This window comes from Dama dama, chromosome 32 (genome assembly GCF_033118175.1).
Source record: "Dama dama isolate Ldn47 chromosome 32, ASM3311817v1, whole genome shotgun sequence".
NCBI classification, from domain to species: Eukaryota; Metazoa; Chordata; class Mammalia; order Artiodactyla; family Cervidae; genus Dama; species Dama dama.
In genome coordinates, this window is record NC_083712.1 from 44,195,418 (window position 1) to 44,214,020 (window position 18,603).

The following is an 18,603-nucleotide window of genomic DNA, read 5'->3' on the forward strand; positions in this document are numbered from 1 at the left end:
TGCCTGGAATGTGGGAGACCCCAGTTTGATCCCTGAGTTGGGAAGATCCCCTGGAGAAGGAAATGGCAACCCACTCCAGTACTCTTGCCTGGAGAATCCCATGGAGGGAGGAGCCTGGTAGGCTACAGTCCATGGGGTCGCAAAGAGTCGGACACAACTGAGCGACTTCACTTTCTTTCTTGCAGTTTCAGAGATTTGCTGGAAAGAATTTTAGCAGTAGCATTATTTTTTTGTGAGGGTGTGTCCCGTTGTACCTTTCCGTGTTCCTGAGTTATATGTCCATCTTCCAAAGATGTTTTTCACACACTCCAGTTTAAATAGTGTTGGATGTAGTGGTCCCAGTGATAATGTGAACTGCTGTCGTACTTTGCAGAGTGGGGTGGTGTGGAGAGGAAGAGAGGCAAGATGCTTCCAGCATGTAGTGAAGTTATTCTTAAGCTCATTTACTGGATTCCCATGCCTCATTTGAAAATAAGGTGTTAACTCCCAATGCTAATAATGAATCTTTGCTTCTGCTATCTTATTTGTATAAAACAGCACATGTCCCCGCAGTCCTTGTTTTCCACTGTGCCTACAAGGTCAACTAACTGGGCCCTGTTAGTGCCAGTGGACAGGATTTTGTTGACACTCCAGGACACAGAGGTGGCGGGGCGCTTTCTCTCTTGGGGACACCTGTGACGTAAGGAAGGGAGTCACCAGCTTCTCTCCCCTGCCTCCATGGGAGCACCAGGCTCTGGCCGTGGCTGACTGCTCATTTTTCCTGGCTCGCTTAACTGGGAACAGCCATCTATTATTAATAGTTTGAAACTCGCTTTTCTCTGGTCACAGACCAGTAGATAAGTCAGAGTAGTTTGTACATGTTGATGGACAGTATGGAAAGTTTATCTCTGAGGTTAGGTAAGTGGGAAAATGAACACTTTGACCTGAGCTGGAGGCTCTTTTCTTACATAGTAGTTTCATGTGGGTTGTCTGAGAAGCAGCATTTGCCTTTAAGTTTCAAATGATGGCCTGACTTTTGGGAAAATGCTTATTTTATGTGATATTTTCAAGCATGATGCACTGTTACAATCACAGCTAATGTTTATTGAGATCTAGTTGCCTGTTTTAACACAGGTTACCTCTAGTCCCCATGACAGCCCCATGTGGTCAGTACTGTCATTACCTCCAGTCTGAAGTCTGGAGAAGTTAAGTAACACAGTTAAATAAGCGGCAGAGCTGAGATTTAAACTTGGCAGTGTTCTTAACCACCACTCTGCTGCTATGTCCTCAAAGTTAGCATTGTGTGTTGCAGGATTTTGGCTCTCGTATTTAGATTCTCTGGGTCTTGGAATCTGAAATTGGATGACTAATTTGTCAGCAAGCATTATTTTATATGTCTATTGGCTTAAATAGTGGGAGCAGGATTGTTGTTTGGCTCAAGAGATGGAAATTGTGTATTTTTCCTTCAAAAACACATACAGTGTCTAAAAGGATACTAAAGGGATTATGTAAGGAATTCCATATAGTTATAAGTACTTAATTGGAATTCAAATAAAGCAGATTCACCGTTTAAAATTGAATGTAAACCTCACCCATTTTAACTTACAGTTACGTCACGTGATAGACGTGACCTAGACTTTTCTGTACGTGTGAGTATCAGTCTGCTTTTCCTTGTTTTTTTCTTCTAGTGAGCTGGGATTAGGTTGTTGAGAGAGGGGTCTGAAACAATAGGAGGAGGGTGGGGGTGCTGAGCCGAGGGCAGCCATAAGAAGGTCACGTGCAGCTGCTCCCCGTTTCTCCTGCCTTCTGCTCCCAGACCTTTGCTGAGAAAACGCGACTTAGAGAAATGAAGCAGGTCGGCTCTTCCTGTGGCTCTTCAGTCTGTGGACAATGAAAGTGGAAACGTTTAAATAGACGGAGCTGTGGTTTCTTTTGTTTGGCCTTCACGTGATTATTAGTTAAGGACCAGTGGAACTGCTTTTCTCTGCGTATGATAACTTACAGGCTGTTTTGAATTTCATTTTTCTACAATTCTTATTTTTCAAGAAGTTATTTGATAAGCACAGTAGCATGGATTGAGTCACAGGACTCCGATGGAAGGGGAAATCTGGGCCTAACACTCAGCGGCACAGACAATGTAATTGGATGACTGCTGCCTTTGTGATTATATTATATTCTCGCAAAATTATATTGGGAAAATACTGAGAAAGGGCAGTTGTTTGTGTGATCTTCCAGAGCTCAGTCTCCAAATGGACCTTTGTGCCTCTAAAAGCCACAAGTAGTGAGTGTTTGAAGAAGCAAGATGTGGCCTTGGGTCTGAAACTTTTCACTTGAATATCAAAGTTCCCTTTGGACAGATGTTTATGCTTTTCAGCTTCATTTCTTTGCTTCTTCTTCTTTTTAATGTTTGGTTTTTTTTGACCACGAGGCGTGTGGGATCTCAGCCCCTTGATCAGGGATCGAATCCACACCCCTTGCATCGGAAGGCGAAGCCTTAGCCAGAGGACCACCAGGGTCATCCCTCAGCTTCATTTCTGTTGGCTCCAAAGGGTCCATGAGCTGCTACCTCATCTCCTGATGCTTATTTCTCCCCATAAAAGTCTTCTGTGGAGAAAAAAAAAATCCCATTGTTTTCCACGAGCATCTGTAAGTATAGCATGGCAGAAACTGAAGTATAGATATTAATATGCTGTTCATTCATTCATTCATGCAGCAGATATTAAGTATTGATACTTACCATGTGCCAAGCTCTTTGTTGGGCCCCAAAAAGCCTTGTCTACTGACCACTAAGAAAACGTGCCAAGAACATTTAGCGGTTACCAGGGCCATATATCTGAGTGTCAAACCTCACAGCCTGTAAATATTGAAACGACTGTATTTAAGAACTCTTTCATAGAATCCTGTCTTAGAATCAGTGAGTTGCCTCCAAATCAGTATTGTTCAACACGACTTTCTGCTGTGATGGAAATACTTGTTTATATCCGTGCTGTCTCATACGGCAGTCAGTAGCTGCCTGTCGCCACTGAGAGCATTTGAAATTTGGCTAGTGAGATTTAGGAACTGCATTTTAAATTTTATTTAATTTCCGTGAACTTCAGTAGCCTCCTGTGACTCCTGGCTAATGAATTGGGATGGCAGCTGTAGAGCAGAAATGCTTTACGCGATGGCCGTGTTGTCCTGGGCAGGCATCTCCCACTTGACCTTCTGGTTGCTTATGGTATGTTTCCTGATTGGGCTTTGCTAAGCTTTTACTTCTGTGCATGTTTACCCCATCGTGTCTGATGGGCACCAAAGCAGGGAGAATGTACGGAGGCATGGGATTTTGATGGAAATGAAAGTGAAGACAGAAGCACCGGAAGTGAGAAGAAAAATGTATTCAACAGTAGGAACTATTCTTTAAAAAAAAGAACAAATTGTGTAACAGGTAGCGTGCAGTTGACAGTCCTCAGCAAGATGGAGGAAAGGGTTTTGATCAAATAGAAAAATGAGTGCCGAACTGAGATTCACTATTATATACATTCAAGAGCTGGTTGTGAGTTGTTTGAGAACGGAACAGAGATACTGAGAGCACTGCCATCGACCTCTTTGCTGCAAGCTGTGGATAGTTGCATAGCTCCCAGCCCCCTTTGAACCTGCGTAGCATCACAGTCCATCTCTGGGTGGGTAGTGCTGAATATCCAAGTGGCTAAGGTCTTTCCTTGGACCCCAAAGCTATCTTGGAGGTCCAGTAGATTTTCAAAGTAGATAAAGCTGAGTAGGAGAGATTCTTGTATAGCATGCAAGGAGTGTGCCTAGCTTTAAAACTGCATTGTGAGTAGAGGTATTTCAGACCGTAGGCTAGAGAAAAAGAAAAAAAATCCTACTTTTTGATCCCCAAATACTTTTCAGTCTAGGAGGTAGATAGCCACATTTATAGATGCTGGGGTTTCTCCAGGGTCAGGCATGTGGGAGGTAGCCTTGAGTATAACAGCAGGTGTGAAATCATGAGAGGATTCTCAAGGTTAGGCTTCTGTTGGAATACATGATTATTTTGAGTTTTCTAACTTGTGGTGAAAACACAGTGATAAAAAGGTGTAACACTGCAAAAATGTGGGGATAGGAGGAGGTGAAAGAATAACATGCATTGTGCCAGACACTGTGTGAAGTGGGGGGTGTGTTTGTGTGTCTGTGTATGTGAATTTACATCTTCTTATATATTTACAATATGGTAAGCTAGGTAGTATCCCCATTTTCAGAGGATGTGTTTGAGGCTCATGGAGGTTAAATGGGATTCTCTTTTTAAAACAATCGTATTGAGATAAAATTCACATGCCACACAACTCACCTATCTAAAGTATATGTTCATTGATTTTCAGTACCTTCACAGGAGTTGTGCATTCATCCTCTTAGTCAACTTTAGAGTATAGTAATCACCCCAAACAAACTTGGGATCCATTAGCTGTTGCCCCGTAATCTCCCTGGTGCCCCCATCCCCTGACCCAGGGATCACTGTCCTATTTTCTGTCTGAATAGATCTGCCTCTTGTGCACATATCATACACACGGAACCTCACACTATTTGGCTGTTTGTGACTGGCTTCTTTCATTTAGCAAAATGTTTTCAGTGCTCAGTCATGCTGTAGCATGTATCAGCACTTCTTTCCTTTTTATTGCTGAGTGATATTCAAATAAATAGCCAGAACATGTTTTATTTATTTATCAGATAGTGGTCCCTCCCCTCCTTTGGCTTTTAGGAATAATGTTGCTGTGAACGTTCACGTACAAGTTTTTGTGGGGATGTATGCTTCCATTTCTCCGGGCTCTGTAGCTAGGAGTGCAATTGCTGGGTCGTATTATGACTCTGTGTTTGACCCTTGGAGGAATCACCGAACTGTTTTTCATGGGGGCTGCACCACTTTACATTTCTATCAGCAGACTCCTAGAATCCCCCTTTCTCCACACGTGTTATTTCCTGTCTTTCTGACTTTAGCCATCTTAGTGGGTTTTAAGTGGTATTTCCTCATGTTTTATTTCACTAATGTTGTTGAGCATCTTTTCGTATGCTTTTTGGCCATTTGTGTATCTTTCTTTGAAAAATGTCTATTCTGATCCTTTGCCCTTTTAAAAATCGGTTTGTCTTTTTTGTTATTGTAAAAAAGTTCTTCATATATTCTGGATGCAAGTCTCTTGTCAGGTATATGCTTTGCAAATATCTTCCCCCTTCTGTGGGCTGTCTTTTTATTTTCTTGTTCCTGTCCTTTGAAGTAAGTGAGTTCTTTATCTTAAGCTTTGGTAGGCCTAACACACTTTAGGTCCTCACATATTTGCTGCAGTCCGTCAGCACACTAATTTGTAAAGTGATTTGTGTAACGAATATCATTCTTCTGGGGTTTCTGGTTGGAAAAAGGGATGGATTTAACTTTTGTCTAAGCTACTTAAGGGAAAAGTAAAGCTCAGGATTTGAGACCTTTATGTGTATTGAAAAGAAATTTTGGAAGTTGTTTCTTTGGAGTCTTTTATGTACAGAAAATGGTGCTTTCCTCTTTGATTAGAGAATTGCTTGAAAGGAAAAGGACACCCTGCCTAGAAGACTGCTCTGGGTCTCTTTAGGTCCTGTCATTTTATGGTCTGAATAGTGGTTCCCAAACTCATCTATCACAAGAGTCACCCGGTTTTAGATTCCTAGGGCTGCCTGCAGGTCTGGTTCCTTAGTTCTGAGGCGTCCCTTTTCATAATCACCCCAGGCGATTAAGGTCAGGACACTTGAGAAACTCTGATTGAAGCTGGTGATAATCAGGACCTTTTAGTGGTTGCCCCTAGAACTTAATTAGACTCTTCAGCGGGTGTGGTCCCCGGTGGCAAACATCCCTCACTGAGGGTGATTCTGGAAGAGCTGATCCAGCCTGTCTGACTGCTTTGCTTACTGATCTTGATCCAGCTCAAGCCACATTCTCTTCCCTTCCTCTCTCAGAGTAGAGATGGTTCCATTATCAAAATTTAAACTAGCTTCACAGATACTTTCAAGTCACAGGGTTGCAACCACCCTCCCCTTTTCCTCCCCTTTAAGATGTTGTTCCCATTTCCTTACCACTGCTGAATCCCTAGCGGCCTCCCACAGCCATACAGATCTCCATAAAACCCAGAGGGGAGAAAAAGTCGTGGAAAGAAAAATAGATCAAAGTTTGTTGTTGTTTAGTCGCTAACTCGTGTCCAACTCTTTTGTGACCCCATGGATTGTAGTCCGCTAGGCTCCTCTGTCCATGGGGTTCTCCAGGCAAGAATACTGGAGTGGGTTGCCATGCCCTCCTCCAGGGGACCTTCCCAACCCAGGGATTGAACCTGTGTCTCCTGCTTGGCAGGCAGATTCTTTACCACTGAGCCACCTGGGAAGCCCTAGATCGAATTTTACATAACATTACACTTCGCTTGTTTTGCATGGGTGGTCAGGGTCTCCTAAAGGATTTGATGACTGTGAGGTTGGGCTGGCTGTATTTATCCGGGGGCTGGGGAGACTCCCATACCTAGGTCACCTAGTGAGAGGCAGGGTGTGGTTAGACTGTGGCCTTAGTAATGCTTGAGCAGAGCTTAGTGCCTGTGGAAAAGCAGTAAGTGGACAATAGATGTGACCTGGATGGTAGGTTATATTGTCCTTACCTGGCTGCGAGGTGGAATTATCTTCGTTCTTAAAATCACACAGGTGTTAAATGGTAAAACTGGTCTTTCTTGTTCCCTATATTGTGATTGCCTGTAGATAATGCAGCGTGGCAGCCAAGAGAAAAATTCTGGCACTTTGAATGGTGCTTTGGCCCATGGTAGTCACTCGATAAATGTTTGTTCAATGAATGAGTTAAACACCACAGGAGATTGAATTGCTAAGCCTAAGAACCTTTCAGGAATGTATGGATAGAAGAGGTGCTCTGATACTGACCCTGGTCACGTGGTGGAGTAGAATTTCCGGAGTTGGCAGGTTTCTGACCTGATCATTGTTTGCTTCGCTGTATGGTCTTGTTGCATCTCCTGCTTTGGGTAGACGGAATTTTTCCCACTTTGCTGACAGTGTTCATGGGCTGCATTTAGTGCTCCAGGTGTGACTTTTATGACAGTTTCTTGCAAATAACAGCCTAGGGCACAGAAAATGAGAGCACTGTGTAAATAAGTTTCCTCACACAGGTCTTTCCCTTTTGGCAGACACGTTTGATAGAAGTAGATTAAAGGCGTGGACTCGGTCTGCGTGGTGTGATTATTAACGGTCTCAGGGACCTGATTCATTCATTCTTTTGATTTCATCATATTTGTTTTTCATTCTTGACTCATTTCTTTTCTACCTTCCTTGTGTGGTTTATATGTCAGTTGACTGTCTTCTGTATTGATGAGTTTTATTTGGGGAAAAGAAATCGAATAAAATACAGCATAATATTCTAAAGCTGGAGCTTAAGTAAAGATATATTTACTTTAAAAATACTTATATATTTTTAATTTAATTTAATTTTATACAAAGATATTTATACATTTAAAAGAACTTGATAGCCTCAGAGTAGTTAAGGTCAATATTTTAGAAACTCTACTAAAATAAATATATCTGTGATTAGTTAAAAAATGTTTTAATTTATAATATAATTATATATCAGAAGAGTTCACAGGAGGATTAAAAGGATAATGGCAATAATTTCTTGGTATGCATGCTTGCTAAATTGCTTCAGTTGTGTCCAATTCTGTGTAACACTATGGACTGTAGCCTCCCAGGTTTCTCTGTCCGTGGGATTCTCCAGGTAAGAATATTGGAGTGGGCTGCCATGCCCTTCTCCAGGGGATCCTTCCAACCCAGGGATGGACCCCGTGTCTCTTATGTCTCCTGCATTGGCCGGCTGGTTCTTTACCACTAGCACCACCTGGGAAGCCCTATTCCTCTATTTAGTAAAAGTAATTTAAAAATAAACCATTTTTTGGTAGAATTCTCTTATGGTCATTGAATGTCTTATATCTACAGCTTTTTAGAAATTTAGCTTTTGTGGAAACAACTCTTTCTTGTTATACACATATATAATTGCTTTACATACTATTTAATTAGATTACACAATATTGGCATAAATCAATTTGGTTCAATTCAGTTCAGTTGCTTAGTCATGTCTGACTCTTTGTGACCCCATGGACTGCAGCACACCAGGCTTCCTTGTCCATCACCAACTCCTGGAGCTTATTCAAACTCATGTCCATCGAGTTAGTGATGCCATCCAACTATCTCATCCTTTGTTGTCCCCTTCTCCTCCTGCCTTCAATCTTTCCCAGCATCAAGGTCTTTTCTAAGGAGTCAGTTCTTTTCATCAGGTGGCCAAAGTATTGGAGCTTCAGCTTCAGTCCTTCCAATGAATATTCAGGAGTGATTTCCTTTACGATTGACTGGTTTGATCTCCAAGGGACTCTCAAGAGTCTTCTTCAACACCACAGTTCAAAAGCATCAATTCTTTGGTGCTCAGCTTTCTTTATGGTCTAACTCGCACATCCATACATGACTACTGGAAAAACCATAGCTTTGACTAGATGGACCTTTGTCAGCAAAGTAATGTCTCTGCTTTTTAATATGCTTCCAAATCAGTTTGGAAACAAACACGGTTGATTCTTGGTAACCATCAGCTCAGTGATGGGAGCAGAATTTCAGAAGCTTGCCAAAGCCTCAGTCACTAACCGTGAGCACCGAGTTGTAACGGGTTTCATCGGGGATGTTTTACAGGTGCCTAGGCATCTGAGTTGGCTAAGTGAAGGGTGGAGAGAGCCTCAGCTGTACATGTAAGTTTAGAAACAAAGGCAGACATGATGGAGGATGTGAGAATTGATTAGGGAGAGAAATTAGGACACTCTCCATTTTGTTTTAGACTCATTTTTGGCTTTTATCAGCCTCATACCACTTCTGTTTGTATACAGACTTACTAAACTCATGAATAATTTATTTCTGTATCTAAATTTTTTTGAAATTATTTTTTTCCTTTTACCTGGAAGAAACTTTTAAGTACTTTTAAACTGTGATTTATAAAAATATGACCCACCAGCATATATCTATTAAGTGACGCATTATCAAAGTATGGGCTTCCCCCGTGGCTCATAGAGTAAAAAGTCTGCCTGCACTATGGGAGATATGAGTTTGATCCCTGGGTCGGGAAGATTCCCTGGAGAAGGAAATGGCAACCTACTCCAGCATTCCTGCCTGGGAAATCCCATGGACAGAGGAGCTTGGCAGGCTACAATTCATGAGGTTGCAAAGAGTCAGACCCGACTGAGCAATTAACACATTACTAAAGTACAATATAATAACAGCAAAACTTTTTTCTGTTTCATACCCAAGTGCAGAGGTTCACTGAAAACAGGTTACACCCAGCTTTTATACATCATTAAAACATGAAGTGCTTTGTACTTTGTGTCATGGTTTCTCTCTCACTTAAAGAAATCAAAGTCCACTGCATTGGCCTGGTGACTTTCACCTGCTTCAGGAAGAGTGTACATGTTGAGACCCATCTTCCAGTGTGTTCTGGTGAGGCAAGAGGTAGAGTTTGTATATGAGAGTGTTTTAGACTATCTCTTGGTTTAGAGAACTGTTTCTTTACAGTTATTCGGGTTTTGTATGAGGTTGATTTAATTATCAAGTCTCAGCAGCTTTGTTTTTTCTACAGTATCTGAATATGTATATACATACAAAATGCCCTATTAAAATAAAGCCCCTTTTGGGAGGGGGGTTCAGGATGGGGAACACATGTAAATCCGTGGCTGATTCATGTCAATGTGTGGCAAAAACCACTGCAATATTGGAAAGTAATTAGCCTGCAACTAATAAAAATAAATGGGAAAAAAAAAAAGCCCTTTTATAAGGCTACAAGATATACTATCCTAGATCATATGCAGCTCTGTATTACTGTTGTGTTTCATTCATTCACATATTCATTGAACAAATATTGGGTGCTTCCTATTGCCACACATTATTTTCATTTCTGAGGATACTGTGGTCAACAGAATAGACCAAAAATTCATATTCTTGCAGGGTGAGACAGATCGTGTGTGTATGTGTGTGTGTGGTAATTTGGGGAAAAATAAAGCAGAGGAGGGAGGTTAGGAATTGGAAGGAAGTTGAATTTTTAAGTAGGATGGTCAAGAATGGCCTCCCTGTCGTGACTTGGGATGAAGGCCTGAAAAAGGTGAAGGGAGTCATGTGACTGTCTTGGGGGAGGAGAGGCCAGCAGGTGCTAGTCTTGAAGCCTAGGCATGTTTCCCACCTTCTGGGAACTTGCAAAACTAGAGTGGCAGGAGTGAAATAGGCAGGGAGGAGAGCAGATGTCAATTCCTGTAAGGCCCCTGGTCCTGTCGGCTGTTGCAAGGGCTTTGGCTTGTTACAGTGAGCAGAGGAGCTGGTGGCAGATTTCACATAAAGACGCGACAGGATCTGGCTTATCTTTTAAGAGGATGCGCTGCTATTGTGTCTCATGAGATTAGATCTAAGTGGAGAAGGGCAGAAACAGGCAAAGCAGTTAGGCTGCTGTAATAATCTAGGTGAGCGATGGTGACGGCTTGGACCAGCATGATTTGTTTTGAAGATAGAGTGTGAAAGATTTCCTGATTGACTGGATATGAGATGTGAGTGAGAGGAGTCAGTGATGATTTGCAACATTTTGGCCTCTGCAGCTTGAAGCATGGAGTTAGATTAACTAGGGTAGGGAGAAGCTGATTTGGAGGGAAAGACCAGGAGCTCAGTTTTAGAGATGGCCAGTGGGCAGCAGTGATGCTAGTCTGGATTTCAGAGGAGAGGTCTGGGCTGGAGATAAACATTTGGGAGAGCTCAGAATGTATGAAATGGATGAAACTGGTTGAAACCCATAAGGGAGTGAGTATAGATAGAAAAGGGGTTCAGGACCAAGAACCTGGGCTACTTCTGCACTGAGGCTGGGGAGATGAGATGGAACCAGTAAAGGGGAACGAGAAAAAGCTTCTGATGGGATCAGAGGAGAACCGTGTCTTGGGAGCCAAGTGAAGAAGCTGTTTCAAGGAGGACGAGTCAGATACGGAAGAGGGGAGTACAGTGTCAGTCGAGGTCAAGAATTGACTTGGGGATTTAGTGATGGGAGGTCGTTGGTAAGTTTGACAGAGGCAGTTGTGGTGGAGTCGTGGGGACCTACAACTGATGGTGAGGAATCAGGAGACAACAGGAGTAGGAAATGGAAACATCAACTGTGACAAATGTTTCAAGATTCTTGTAAAGGGAAGGTGATTAAACACAGCTGAAGGGAAAAATGAGGCCAAGAAAGGTTTTAAAATGGGGAAAGTAGCAGCATATTTGCTGATAGCAAAAACAGTGAAGAGGAAGAAAGGCGTGATCTTTCATGTAGTAGCATAATTCTTATCTAAAATCAGTCAGTTCAGTCGCTTAGTCATGTCCGACTCTTTGCGACCCCATAGACTGCAGCACTCCAAGCTTCCCTGTCCATCACTGACTCCCAGATTGCTCAAACTCATGTCCATCGAGTCGGTGATGCCATCCATCCAACCATCTCATCCTCTGTTGTCCCCTTCTCCTTCCACCTTCAATCTTTTCCCAGCATCAGGGTCTTTTCCAATGAGTCAGTTCTTCACATCAGGTGGCCAGTTTTAGGGTTTCAGCATCAGTCCTTCCAATGAATATTCAGGACTGATTTCTTTTAGGATGGACTGGTTTGATCTCCTTGCAGTCCAGGGGACTCTCAAGAGTCTCCTCCAACACCACAGTCCAAAAGCATCATTTCTTTTCTTTATAGTCCAGCTCTTACATCCACACATGACTACTGTAAAAAGCATTGCTTTGGCTAAATGGACCTTTGTTGGCAAAGTAATATCTCTGCTTTTTAATATGCTGTCTAGGTTTGTCATAGCTTTTCTTCCAAGGAGCAGGCTTTTCTTCCAAGGAGCAAAAATTAACTGTGGTTTAATTTAGAATGGCTAAAATCATTTGGCTTACTATTGTAAACACCAGTGGTTTGTTAATATAGTCTGTATTTTCAACATACAAAGTTATCTTCCCATCTCCATCAAAAATCAAACCTTTTTCTATTCCTTAAATACATTTTTTGTTTTTTGTATGGATAGTGTCTGTTCTTCTTTTTTCAGCCTCAGGGAGTTCCTAGTTGTGCACCAGTGAGCGTGGGCTTGAGGTACACTCTGCCCACAGACTTCGGTAACTGCTGACATTTTTTTTAGACTTCATTTTTTTAAAGAGCAGTTTTAGGTTCACAGGAAAACTGAGAGGAAGGCACAGAGATTTCCCATGTGCTTCCAGCCCCCACACATGCATGGCCTCCTCATTACCAACATCCCTATCCTGGGGCACACTTGTCACAAGTGATGAACCCACACTGACGCACGATCACCCCAAGTCCACAGTTAACATTCAGGCTCACTCCTGGCATCGTGCATTCTTGGGTTTGGAAAATGTATAATGACATGTACCCTCCATAACAGCAGAATGTTTTCACTGCTCTAAAGAGCCCGCTGTTCCACCTCTTCATCCCTCCCATTACCCCAGCCTCTGGCAACCACTGATCTTTTTACCATCTCCATGGTCTGGCCTTTTCCAGAATGTCTTTAGTTGGAATCATGCAGTGTCTGCCTTCTTCAGATTGCTTTCTTTCACTTTGTGATATACATTTAAGGTTCTTTCGGGCTTCCCTTGTGGCTCAGCTGGTAAAGAATCTGCCTGCAATGCGAGAGACCAGGGTCCTATCCCTGGGTGGGAAAGATCCCCTGGAGAAGGGAATCGCGACCCACTCCAGTATTCTAGCCTAGAGAATTCCATGAACTGTATAGTCCATGGGGCAGCAAAGAGTTGGACACGACTGAGTGACTTGCACTTTCACTTCACATGTCTTTTCATGGTTTGAGTGCTCATTTCTTTTCAGCGCTGAATAATATGCCGTTGTCCAATGTACCCAAATTGATGTATCCGTTCACCCAGGACACTATGGTTGTTTCCAGCATTTATGGACAAAGCTGCTGTAAACATCCCTGTGTAGGTTTTTGTGTGGACGTGAATACCAAGGAGCATTGTGTGGATTGCTGGATTGTTTGGTTAGAGAATGTTTAGTTTTTTAAGAAAACTGCCAAACTGTCTTCCGAAGTGACGTTCTGCATTTCTGTTGGCAGTGAACAAGAGTTCCTGTTGCTCCATAGCCTCATCCGCATTTGGTGTTGTCAGTGTTCTGGATTTTGGCCATCCTGATAAGTGAGTAGTGATGTCTCACTGCTCTCACGATTTTATCTCAGACACAGGTTTCCCTGCATCCTTTGAGCAGGTATCGAATCCCCTGGGTTTTCCAAGAATATATTTAGTCAACAAAATAGTCATTGCATACACGATGGCCCTATGTTTACAGATAACAACCACAGGGCCACAGATGGGCAATAAACAGTAAGCATTCAAGGAGACAAGGTCTCCGGCTCTTGTGTGGATTGGTGGTGGCTTCTGTGTGTGCTGTGCAGATCAGCATGGACGCTGTTGAAAGACAGATTTTGACTCTTTAGGTTTGGGGTGGGGCCTGGGATCCTGCATTTCTGATTAAACTCCCAGGCGATGACCATGGTGCTAGTGCATCTCATTTTGAGTAGAAAAATATCAGAGGCACTGCGTCTGAATTTAATTTTTTTCCTTAGGTTTTTGTTCTCTTCTTCCTCTCTAGTGGGAATTCTCAGAATACATCTTCTGCCTTCTGGCTTTGCATTTTTATTGATCTCTGTAGAGAGGCTACTGGCTTCTGGGTGTGTGTTTAGTAATTAGGTAGTAATGAGGCAAGTGTCATTTGTTTTATCTGTGGAAGACCAGGCTCCCAGTCTAATGTAAACTGGGAGGCCCTTTGCTCCTGGGCCTGTGAGCATCAGCTTTTGTGCTTTAGAGGCCCAGAGACGGGGTCCAGCACTGGCGCCCAATGGCCAGTGCAAGTGTGGTCACGCACGGTCTGCTCTCTGATGCTCTGGACACTTCCCTGCTTCTTCCAGCTCTCCTGATGAAGGTTGTTGCCAAGTGTGTTATAGAGGTAGATTTTGTCAGCTTGTGGAAAATAAGGGAAATCTTTTAAATTCAGCACATGCTGATAAAAAGGCTTCTCAGATGGCTCTAGAAGTGAAGAGTCACTAATCAAAGGCAATTTGTGAGGGAAGTTGGGGAAGAGTTTGAAATTAATTATATATAAACTGAAAATTTATTTAAGTTCTACATTTAGTTTATGCTGTAATTTAGATCAAAAAATCTTGTCCTGAATTTAATTTTCATGAGGCATATTCTTAGGATCATCTATATCAGTGCTGCCCAGGAGAAATACGATGTGAGTCTTATGTATATAATTTAAAATTTTCTAGTAGCCACCTTAAAAAAGTAGAAATAAACAGGTGAAATGAATTTAAAGAATATATTTTATTTAACCCAGTTATCCAAAATATTGTCATTTCAATATGTAATAAATATGAAAGTTATTGAGGAGATTATCTGTTTTCTTCTTCTTTCTACCCTAAGTCTTAGCAATCAGACATGTATTTTATATTCATAACACATCCGCCATATTTCAGGTGCCAAATGGCTCCATGGGCTGCTGTGTTGGGCAGTGCTAATATACAGAGCAGTTGCTGGTGTAATAAGTACAGTTTTGTTTGTACCTTCATTTCATCATTCTCTGAATATCAGCATACTGTTTGCTATAGTGATAGCATTTGTGGCTAGCTAAATATTGAAGTTAGGATGGGATTTTTTATATTAATTAAAAAAATTTACCCTAAAATGCTTAGATAAATGATGTTTGGAAAAGAGAAACTTATAAATATGCAAGAAATGCTAACCTGCTGACTGACTTGTGTGTCAGTCGTGTCCGACTCTTTGAGACCCCGTGGACTGTGGCCCACCCGGCTCCTCTGTCCGTGGAATTTTCCAGGCAAGAATCCTGGCGTGGGTTGCTCTTTTCTCCCCCAGGGGATCCTCCCCACCTGGGGATCGAACCCACACCTCCTGTGCCTCCTGCATTGGCAGGCAGGATGCTTTACTGCTGCGCCACCGGGGAAGCCCGTGAACAGAGGAGCCTGGCGGGCCACAGTCCATGGAGTAACAAAAGAGTCGGACACGACTTAGTGACTGAACAGCAGAGGTGAGGCTCTCCATCAGTTAAAAATGGCTGAGACTTTCAGATAATACGTTTAAGCAAAATTATTTAGGATAATTTCTTCTTCAGATAACTTCTGAGAAGTAGTTATAACAGCAACATCAGGAAGAGTTTTGAAGGTGAAAAGCACCATTCTGAACATACTCCATTGCCATTTTCATTTGGTTCCCACAAATCCCTCTGAGGTAGATAGGTATGTATTGTGGCAACTCCCATTTTACGGATGGGGAACCTGAGACCAGAAAGGTGTAGTAATTTGCCCCAGGACACCCGGTAGCTAAATTGTGGATCTAGGATTTGAACTCTAGATAGTCTGAGACCAGAGCTTAACTTTTTTCAAGTCTATGCCGGATGGTTTCCTTAGCGCGTCTCAGTGATGCCTCCTTAAATGGTGTGATTCAGGGGTAAAGAGTGGGAACTGTTTGATTTATGAAATCCTTGTGTTCTGAAAACTTGAGTATAAATTAACTGTTTAAATAAATCCTTTGCCATTAACTTGTCTTAATTTCAGAATTGCTTTATCTTGGTTTCTGACTGATCTTCAATTTGAGTTGAGCCTCAACACTTTATTTCTCTGCTGAACCCTGGCTTGGAGGAAAAGCAGCTAATGATATGTAAGGTAAACCTCCCATGTAGGAGAGAACTAGAGCTTACAGCTTGATTGGGGGCATTTGGTTCTAACATACTAATAAAAGATTATTGTAACTTATTGTTAACTGCAGTCTCAGCAGCAGTCATTTATTGAGTGATTATTATATGCTAAGCGTTGTGCTAAGACTTTTCGCTCATGATCTTTTTTAATCATTAAAATGATGCTGTAGGGTTGGTTTTATCTTCCTTGATAAATAAGTGCCAAAAGCATTGCCATTTTATCTGAAACAGACTGTGTATTCAATTCTGGGTGTCACTTTTTAAAAGAGACATTAACAATGAATGGACACCTAAGTATCTGAGTGGTGGATGAATGGTCAGAAAATCATGTGATATTAGGAGAGATGTAGAAACTCTAGTCTTTAGTTTAAGGAAAGAAGATTTAATGGACAGAATAATTGTTTTTAAGTATTAGGAGCAAGGACTGTGGTCTAAAGAGAAACCTGACTACTGAAAAGGAATATGTACACTTATTCTATCTTTCTCCAAAGAATTAGAGAAGTTTACAGAAAAGCAGATTTTTACCTCAAAATGATAAAGAACTTTTCCCCAGAGCTGTTTGAAAAGCTAAGCTCCTTTCTGTTTACACGTGTTTGGACAGAGACCTGGATATTTAGATTAAATGCTTACATTTGGAAGATTCAGAATATAGGAATTGGCTATTGGGTGAGTTGTCCAATTGGTCAAATGAGAGACCCTTTAGGTTCTTCCTAGTATTTGGGGTTTGGAATTTGTTTTAAACTGTGTTCTAAAATCAGACTTTTTGCAATGTAAATAATTACTACCTCAGTTGTTTGGAAATTAAGTTGGAGATTGTGATTTACTAACAGAATGTCAGAGCTAAGAAGGTCCTTAGAAATCTTGTGGTCTAACCTCATTTTGCAAATGAGGAAACTGAGAAAATTAGAGAAAATAAAGACCCAGTTAGACAAGTACTCAGCTTGTATTAATTTCAGCTACACTGTTTTTTTTTTTTTTCTCTTTTTTCTTACTATATTACTAATGTGTAGGTGGAATAGACTGAATGACCTATAGCACATTTTAAAAGGTTCTTTTTAATCTTCTCTAGCGCTAATAGAATGAAGCAGCCTTAAGTTCATTTTGTTCTAATTGGGGCGCATTCGAGTCCTTTTTTTGTTATCTCATCTGAACTTGAAGCTCAGTGATTTTCCTGCAGACAAGCTTTCTGTTTCTTCAACTTATTTAATGCCACGGTGTTTTATTTCCCTGAAAACATAAGCATCTTTCACTTTGAAGGTGGAAAGGAAGCATACAGTGGCTCTGATAATTCGTCATTCCTTAGACGCATGTTTACCGAAGGCCTCCTGTGTGCCACATGCTTCCTTAAACACAACTGTAGGATTTTACTCTGAGCTGGGAAGTCATCAGATAATGTGGAACAGTGGAAGAGGAAATCTGTCGTTCTTTTTCAAAAAGTATCACTAACAACCTAAAAGGATTCTCTGGGAGTTTCAGCCAGCTGTAGTCTGCTTTGATTTAGGAAACACACACCTTTTGTCCAGTTGGCACACAGCGGAATTACTGCAGTTACAGCTTTGATCCTACCGTTTACGTTTGATTCTACCGTTTACTGATTTGGGAAACATCATAACTTCATGATGGGATCAGACAGTCCTGGCTTTGAAACCCAGCTCTCAATGGTGCTCCAATTTTGAACAGATGTATTAATTCTGAGCTTCAGTTTTGACATTGGTAAAATGGTGTTAAAACTGTTTTTTTTGTGTGTGTGGGGGGGACTTTTTTGATGATGAAAGAATTAAAAGGAGACCATGCTTGTGAAATGCTCAGCTCAATCATTGCATGTTGTAAACATTCAATAAAAGCACAGCGATTACTATGATAGTTTAGAAAAGGGGATTTTAAGAGTGGGTAAGTTATTTTAAAGATAGATTTAGGGTGCTAACTCAGCTTTAATTTATGTTTAGTTTAGACTAAATGTCTTAAATGCCTTTGTCTAAAAGTCCTAACATTGAAACAGTACTTAAAGTAATACCTCTAGCACTGTTTGTTTTACATGTGTATGAATTAATTCTTGTAAATGTCACTGGCTGCTTTTGTACTCTCATGGTTTGACACATTCTCGAACTCTCTTCCCATTCCACAGGCATTATCAGTTTTGGACAATTCTGGAAATTTGACTGTTGATTAAAACAGGTGGAGAGGTTCCTGTCTGTGGGTCACCCAAGGACACCCATGAAATGGTTCACTGTGAAGCCTCCCTGAGTTTTAGAGGCATGCTTGTTTGTGTGGTGTGTGTGTGTGTGTGTGTGTGTGTTGTGTGTGTGTGTGGTGTGTGTACACTGTTACCCAGAATCTTTGTCCTTCCAGAGTGTGAACATAGCACCTTTTGATTCTGTAGACAAGTTCACCTCTGATGTTTTTTGTTTGCATATTTTTACACTTGAAAATTCAGTATGATTTTTATTTAGTTTAGCATCATATCTATAGCGGTGTCTGGTTAAAAGCATTACAAAGTTGATTTGCCAGTCTTCAAGTGATACCAGGAGACAGTCCTATGTGTAACTGGATTGGACCTCCCTAAAAGTTGTCTTTATGGTGCCCTACTTTTCTTGGGTGGTGCCCTGCTCATTTCTGCATCGCATTTTCCTGGGGCTTTAGGTGTCACCTAGCTGATTTGAATACATCCAGGTTATTTGGAGAGGAAAGAAGGACCATGTGGATATTTTAACTGTCTGTGGAAGCGGTATTTTATTTCCTTCTCCTCAATTATTTGAAAGTACTCTGGCAAAATAAGGCCACTCTGTTAATGTGATATTTCAGCATTATTTTTACTTGGCCCACGAGTGAGTATGAACATTAGG

The 18,603-nt window shown here is 41.5% G+C and overlaps 1 protein-coding gene and 1 non-coding gene across 6 annotated transcripts in view; one reads left to right on the top strand and one right to left on the bottom strand.

Annotated features, from left to right (window-relative positions):
* Positions 1–18,603, top strand: part of PSD3 (pleckstrin and Sec7 domain containing 3) — a 404,084-nt gene that overhangs the window by 2,853 nt on the left and 382,628 nt on the right. The window lies entirely within an intron of this gene.
* On the bottom strand, positions 6,276–6,346 carry TRNAG-GCC (transfer RNA glycine (anticodon GCC)). Its single transcript has one exon. It is a non-coding gene; the product is annotated as a tRNA-Gly (tRNA).